Raw genomic sequence first — 8,709 nt, 5'->3', positions numbered from 1 at the left:
TATTTTGGAATCAACCTCAACCCTGTATAGCTAACTCCAACATTCACATATAGAGTGTCTATGGTTGTTCCGAAATATATATAGATGTGTCGACATGATAGGTCGAAACATTGTATACGTGTCTATGGTATCTCAAGATTACATAATATACAATACAAGTTGATTGAGTTTTGGTTGGAATAGATTTGTTACCAATTTTCACGTAGCTAAAATGAGAAAAATTATCCAATCTTGTTTTACCCATAACTTCTTCATTTTAAATCCGTTTTGAGTGAATCAAATTGCTATGGTTTCATATTGAACTCTATTTTATGAATCTAAGCAGAAAAAGTATAGGTTTATAGTCGGAAAAATAAGTTACAAGTCGTTTTTGTAAAGGTAGTCATTTCAGTCGAAAGAACGACGTCTAGATGACCATTTTAGAAAACATACTTCCACTTTGAGTTTAACCATAATTTTTGGATATAGTTTCATGTTCATAATAAAAATCATTTTCTCAGAATAACAACTTTTAAATCAAAGTTTATCATAGTTTTTAATTAACTAACCCAAAACAGCCCGCGGTGTTACTACGACGGCGTAAATCCGGTTTTACGGTGTTTTTCGTGTTTCTAGGTTTTAAATCATTAAGTTAGCATATCATATAGATATAGAACATGTGTTTAGTTGATTTTAAAAGTCAAGTTAGAAGGATTAACTTTTGTTTGCGAACAAGTTTAGAATTAACTAAACTATGTTCTAGTGATTACAAGTTTAAACCTTCGAATAAGATAGCTTTATATGTATGAATCGAATGATGTTATGAACATCATTACTACCTTAAGTTCCTTGGATAAACCTACTGGAAAAGAGAAAAATGGATCTAGCTTCAACGGATCCTTGGATGGCTCGAAGTTCTTGAAGCAGAATCATGACACGAAAACAAGTTCAAGTAAGATCATCACTTGAAATAAGATTGTTATAGTTATAGAAATTGAACCAAAGTTTGAATATGATTATTACCTTGTATTAGAATGATAACCTACTGTAAGAAACAAAGATTTCTTGAGGTTGGATGATCACCTTACAAGATTGGAAGTGAGCTAGCAAACTTGAAAGTATTCTTGATTTTATGTAACTAGAACTTGTAGAATTTATGAAGAACACTTAGAACTTGAAGATAGAACTTGAGAGAGATCAATTAGATGAAGAAAATTGAAGAATGAAAGTGTTTGTAGGTGTTTTTGGTCGTTGGTGTATGGATTAGATATAAAGGATATGTAATTTTGTTTTCATGTAAATAAGTCATGAATGATTACTCATATTTTTGTAATCTTATGAGATATTTCATGCTAGTTGCCAAATGATGGTTTCCACATGTGTTAGGTGACTCACATGGGCTACTAAGAGCTGATCATTGGAGTGTATATACCAATAGTACATACATCTAAAAGCTGTGTATTGTACGAGTACGAATACGGGTGCATACGAGTAGAATTGTTGATGAAACTGAACGAGGATGTAATTGTAGGCATTTTTGTTAAGTAGAAGTATTTTGATAAGTGTATTGAAGTCTTTCAAAAGTGTATAAATACATATTAAAACACTACATGTATATACATTTTAACTGAGTCGTTAAGTCATCGTTAGTCGTTACATGTAAGTGTTGTTTTGAAACCTTTAGGTTAACGATCTTGTTAAATGTTGTTAACCCAATGTTTATAATATCAAATGAGATTTTAAATTATTATATTATCATGATATTATCATGTATGAATATCTCTTAATATGATATATATACATTAAATGTCTTTACAACGATAATCGTTACATATATGTCTCGTTTAAAAATCATTAAGTTAGTAGTCTTGTTTTTACATATGTAGTTCATTGTTAATATACTTAATGATATGTTTAATTATCATAGTATCATGTTAACTATATATATATCCATATATATGTCATCATATAGTTTTTACAAGTTTTAACGTTCGTGAATCACCGGTCAACTTGGGTGGTCAATTGTCTATATGAAACATATTTCAATTAATCAAGTCTTAACAAGTTTGATTGCTTAACATATTGGAAACATTTAGTCATGTAAATATCAATCTCAATTAATATATATAAACATGGAAAATTTCGGGTCACTACAATTTTCACCAACTCACCCAAACTATGTCCCTGCTAGTCCACCACACTACCCTCATTTGGAAGAATCCCACACTAATGATAACTATGATGGGGATGACGAGGAGGAAGAATTTGTGGAGGAGATGAATGAAGAAGAAGAAGTTGAGGAAGAATCCAAGTCCGAGTCCTTTGTTCAAGGCAATGGCAACAATGGCGTACCGCGAAACCTTTCGACTATTCGTTCTCATCAAAGTTTTATAAGCTACCCGCCCCCTACATACAAGAGTACTGAAAGAACTGGACTCAGTAATATAGAAATGGTGAATGCTGATCTCATGAGCTACACCAACTGATTTCAAGAGTTTGCTCTCATGGCTACTCCCGAGTATTTAGGGATCCAATGCTACATCAATGGATTGCCTAATAAAGTCCGAAGAGATGTTATCTTGGAGAACCCGGGCACCATACAAGAAGCTGCTTGCATGGCAAGCTATTTCATCGACAAACATAAGGAGAAAGAAGGTGCAAAAAGGAAGAGAGAGGGAGTGGAGCAAGAAAATTCTAAAAGCAAATTTAACAAGTTGTATAAGGGAAAACGTCCTTATTGCAAAAGATGTGAGAGACATCATAAAGGATGGTGTAAGGCCAAGTGCACCAAGTGCAAGAAGGTGGGTCATGTAGCCAAGAATTGTAGAGTTGTTACTCCATCAGCCAAAACTCCAGCCACAAAGGCAAATGCAACCGTTCCTACTTGCTATAACTGCGGAAGAGTAGGACATTTCAAAAATCAATGTTTGGATAAGAAGAAGAATGAAGAGGCACAATGAAGAGTTTTTGGAAACCACTAGAGACATTTAAATTTTCATAGTATTCTTTATGTTACCGTTTAGTACTTCTATAGTTTGGAGGATTTCGTTAAGTTTCTGTAATACTCTAGTTATTTTCTTTACTTTCATTTTCCATTGAATCATTCACCTCGATGAAGATGCATATTGACTAGATGACATAGTAGTAACCTTATGGAGTGATAAAAGTATGATTTAGAATAATATAATGACACTTGATCAACGTCATTATATTATGATAAGTCATACAGAAATCCTAATGGATCATTATGGGAATAAGATTTGATCAACCTTAGGACCACTGTGTACCATTACATACTCCTTATATATATATTGTCAACTAAAAATATCAACCCTAGATATTATATATCTTTTACTTATCAATTATCCACGCCCGGTGCTGTACCTATTGCATAGGTACCATACCTCTTAGCTCCATCCGAAAGGAAGGAATTATCTAACCAACTCCAAGAACCTTTGGAAAAAGGTTTCATTAGTCTTAGCTTGCCTCCATAAGGAGCACCCGTTCTATTTGTCAAACAGAAATATGGCACGTTGAGGATGTGTATTGATTACCGAGAACTCAACGAGCTAACCATCAAGAATCGTTATCCATTCTCGCTTATTGATGACCTGTTTGACCAACTGCAAGGGTCAAGTATCTATTCGAAGCTTGACCTTAGGTCGGGTTATCATCAATTGAGAGTCAATGAAGTTGACGTTTCTAAGACTACCTTCCGAACTCGTTATAAACACTATGAGTTTCTTGTCATGCCTTTTGGTTTAACCAAAGCCCCTACTGTATTCATGAATCTTATGAACCATGTATGCAAACCTATTCTTGACCAATTCGTGATCGTTTTCATTGATGACATCTTAATCTATTCCAAGAGCGAGAAAGAGCATGAGCAACATCTGCAATTGATTCTAGAGCTCTTAAAGAAGGAACAACTGTATGCCAAGTTTTCTAAATGTGAATTTTGGTTACGAATCGTAAAATTCCTTGGACATGTAGTTAATAGCGAAGGAATACATGTCGATAAAAATCACCATTAATCAGAAATTTTCAAGAACTAGTCATGGAGGAAGTCCATAAGACTAGATATTCTAATCACCTAGGCTCTTTTAGCTAAAATTTCATGCAACATCAGCACTCACTCAAATATATCCCCACTGTAATTAAAGGTAGACTTTGCTTTAACAAAACGTTAACCGAATGATAATATTTAGTCAACACTTCCTGTTAATTAAAGTTCATACATTTCCCATCTCGAATCTTAAAAAGTGTCTTGTTGACGACATACTCGTTATTCCCATGAATGATCTTCGCATTAATTTCACTTCATCGAAAAACCTATAGAAGTTATGGATTGTGAGGTTAAACATTTGAAACAAAGCTCAATTCCTGTTGTCAAAATCCATTGGAATTCACGAAGAAGCCCCGAGTATACCTGGGAATGTGAAGATCAGATGACGCGGAAATATCCGCATCTATTCTCAACTATTGATGCGTCCAAGAAGTCTTACTGAAACTTCGGAACAAAGTTTAAATTAACGGGGAGGTACTATAACAACCCTCATTTTTCCCTTTTGAATTAATCAAGTTGTCCTTAGGGTTTCAATGTCATATTCTGTGCATCACCACTAGGGTTGTTATCCATTTTGATAAACGAACTAAAAATTTATGCTTTTAATAAATGATCGTATTTATTAGTAAAACCCTAATATCGTTTAAAACCCAAAACCTAACCCTATACATTAAATACTAAACCCTGATCTTGTAAACCCTAACCCTAACACTAATTTAATAAAATAAGCTATATGTGACATTATTTAAACTTTAAAAACTAATCAGGACCAAATTAAAGATTTATAAAAGTTACAGACAAATAAATAAATAAAATGTATTTAAATAAAATGTACCCTTAATAATAATAATAATAATACTGATAATAATAATAATAATAATAATAATAATAATAATAATAATAATAATAATAATAATAATAATAATAATAATATATAAATACATGAATAATTAAGTATGCCGTGTAAAAAAAATAAAAAAAATCATATGTATCATATAGAATTCGGCTGTAGGTTTCTTTAGGAAAATTTAACCTGATCACTAAGTTTTGCAAGTCCTAGTTTGATTCAAATTAAGGTTCTTGATCTCCAAGTAATAGAGTGCCATTAGGAAACAATTGAAACTATAAAATCCCTCATGATTTCCAAGTTAACTCACCACAAATCTGCTGCAAAAACCAGTCGAATTTTATCCAGTTTTCCTTCCAGTTTCTGTCAACTAAACCACCTATTTCCAGCCTGCATTAGTCGATTATAAACCCTGCAATCCAGTCTCTTTGCTGTCGACTAAAACCCTCCACCTGCAGCCTTCAAAAGTCGACAATCACTACCACCATCACAGCCCTTAATCGCCATTAAAACCTGCTGCGTTTCTTTTATTTTTCTGCTGCTTTCTGACATGATGAAACAAGTCCAAAAAGTTGTTCTTTGTTGCTGCATAATTACTGCTATTCCTGTGGTGTTTCTGTCGTGATCAAATAGCCCAAGGGTTCCATAAATTGCTGCATTTTGTTTCTGGTTTGTTGCTGATTCCTGTCGTGATCAAGAGGACCCAAACAGACCCCTATTAGGTCGAACTGCTGCTGCTTGTTTTCTACCTTCTGTTCGTACCAGACTCATCACCAATCCTTGTCTTCAATCTTGTTAAGGTAGTCCATAAACCCTAGTGATCTTGTTCTTTATTTAATTACATACAAGTATATTAATAAGTATTATGTTATGTATAATGATTAATGATAAAGAATTTGATCAAGTATTATAATTAGTTATTAATAATAAGTTTATGATTTTATGTAGGAATATGGTTAAAGATATTATGATAATGAGATTAATTAGTTGTTAATAAGTATGATGATTAGGAATAAGGATTGCAAGATTATAATTAAAAGAAACTAAGATCATGTACATGAAAAAGATTATAAGTATTATGTATATCATGTATGAATAAATATAAGTATTAAGGATATGTTAAAAGATATGATTTTATGTGTTGATTAAGTTAGGATACAAGATTTAAATAGATAAAGATTATGAATTGATTATAGCTAAAAGATTACTCGTTATTATGTTAAAAAGTTGTGATTTTATGTATTGATTAGGTTAAAGATAAAAGTTATGATTTTTTCATTAGTAATGTAGTAAAGAATAATGATAATAATAATACATGTGCATGCATGCATGCGTACGTATTATGTGCATGTATACACTATATGTATATGTGTGTGTATGTATGTAAATATATGCATACGTGTATATGTATGTGTATATGTATGTATATGTACGTGTGAATGTATGTATGAATGTGTGTTATGTAAGTATTATAATAAGTTAATAAACATAATAATGAAAAGTACTAAGTATATGTATATGTACCATCTTACACTATTATATATGCAACACCTACACCTAATGTATATACCATATAGTTATGAATACATACATGTATAATAATAATAAAGAATATATGCATATGTATGTATCACATAGAGGTATATTTATAGATGTAATATATAGTGATAGATATACATAGTAATTGATTAAAGTAAATAATATTATTATTATTAGTATAACTTATACACTTAATTATATAGTAACACTTAATAACACTAATAATATTATCACTTATATAAATACAACCTTTCTCGAAAACGGTCACCATTAATATAGTTTACTATATTAATAAACAAGCTTTATGTCTATTAGACATTAATTAATTGAACAAAATATCTCTAGGTTGAGATTTCCATGTTCAACACTCCGATCATATAACTTACGTGGAATATCTATCTGCTGTTAAGGTGAACTTCATAGCCCCTCTTTCTACTATTTCTTAACTGTTTTATAACTTTGGGATGAGACACATGCTTGCTTTCAAACTATTTTACGCTTAGACACAAGTACCCGAAAACTGTTTAACTGTGCTGACATGCTTTGATTCATGCTAAATCCCTACGATGATATCGTTAATTACTGAATTTTGGTAAGCTTAGTTATTGTGAATAGCGCTATTGAGAGTGACGTCTCTAACCATTTGACCGTTGGTCTTTGGTTACATAATAATGATTACGACACTGACAGTTCAAGGTGTCCAGGGGTAACTTTGTTTATGTCTCGATATCATAACTTCAGCATTTACTTTTGATAACTAAATCTTGTGGTCTAAAACTCTATATATTAAACCTATGTTGTTCACTCAACCTTTTTGGTTGACACTTTAAGCATGTTTTGTCTCAGGTGAAGATTGCTAAAGATTATTTGCTATTTGGACTTTGCTGCTTTTGGAGTCCGCATATATACATTCATATTATTGCATTAGAACATTAAAGTATACAATTGTAATGACTTAATACTTTCCGCTGCTTATAAATACATTGGTTTTTAATTAAAACGTCTCATATAGAGTCGTTCTCGTTTATACATACTTGTGTTGTGATATTGTGAAGTCATATTTCCCCGGCTCTATTTGGGGGTATAACACCAAGTAATATCTCTAAAATGAGCAAATGCACAACGGAAGATTTCTTTCATACTGATAATAATCATGCTTTAAAGTGTCAACCAAAAGGTTGGTGAGTTCATTAGTTTATCATAATTGAACATTTTCATCATTTTAATGGACCACAAGATTTCCATTTCCATTTCTCATAAATATACTGTAGTGACCCGAACTTTTCCATGTTTATATATATTAAATGAAATTGATAATTACATAATTAAGTGTTTCCAACATATTAAGCAATCAAACTTGTTAAGACTTGATTAATTGAAATAGGTTTCATATAGACAATTGACCACCCAAGTTGACCGGTGATTCACGAACGTAAAAAATTGTAAAAACTATATGATGACATATATATGATTATATATATAGTTAACGTGATATTATGATAAATAAGTATTTCATTAGGTATTTTAACAATGAGTTATATACATAAAATTGAGTTTATTGAATTAAGAAACTCGAAACGGTATATATAACGATTATAGTTATAACAACGTCTTACTAAATACATATGAATCATATTAAGATATTGATACACTATGTTTAATCATGATAAATTATAAGTAAACATGTTATTAAGTGTATTAACAATGAACTACATATGTAAAAACAAGACTACTAACTTAATGATTTCGAAACGAGACATATATGTAACGATTATCGTTTCAACAACATTTAACTGTATATATATCATACTAAGATATATTAATATATCATAATATCATGATAATGTAATAATTTAACATCTCTTTAGATATAATAAACAATGGGTTAATAACATTTAACAACATCGTTAACCTAAAGGTTTTAAAACAACATTTACATGTAACGACTAACGATGATTTAACGACTCAGTTAAAATGTATATACATGTAGTGTTTTAATATGTATTCATAAACTTTTGAAAGACTTCAAGACACTTATCAAAATACTTCTACTTAACAAAAATGCTTACAATTACATCCTCGTTCAGTTTCATCAACAATTCTACTCGTATGCACCCGTATTCGTACTCGTACAATACACAGCTTTTAGATGTATGTACTATTGGTATATACAATCTAATGATCAGCTCTTAGTAGCCCATGTGAGTCACCTAACACATGTGGGAACCATCATTTGGCAACTAGCATGAAATATCTCATAAAATTACAAAAATATTAG

This window comes from Rutidosis leptorrhynchoides, chromosome 3 (assembly GCF_046630445.1).
Source record: "Rutidosis leptorrhynchoides isolate AG116_Rl617_1_P2 chromosome 3, CSIRO_AGI_Rlap_v1, whole genome shotgun sequence".
NCBI classification, from domain to species: Eukaryota; Viridiplantae; Streptophyta; class Magnoliopsida; order Asterales; family Asteraceae; genus Rutidosis; species Rutidosis leptorrhynchoides.
This window is presented reverse-complemented; position numbering follows the sequence as displayed.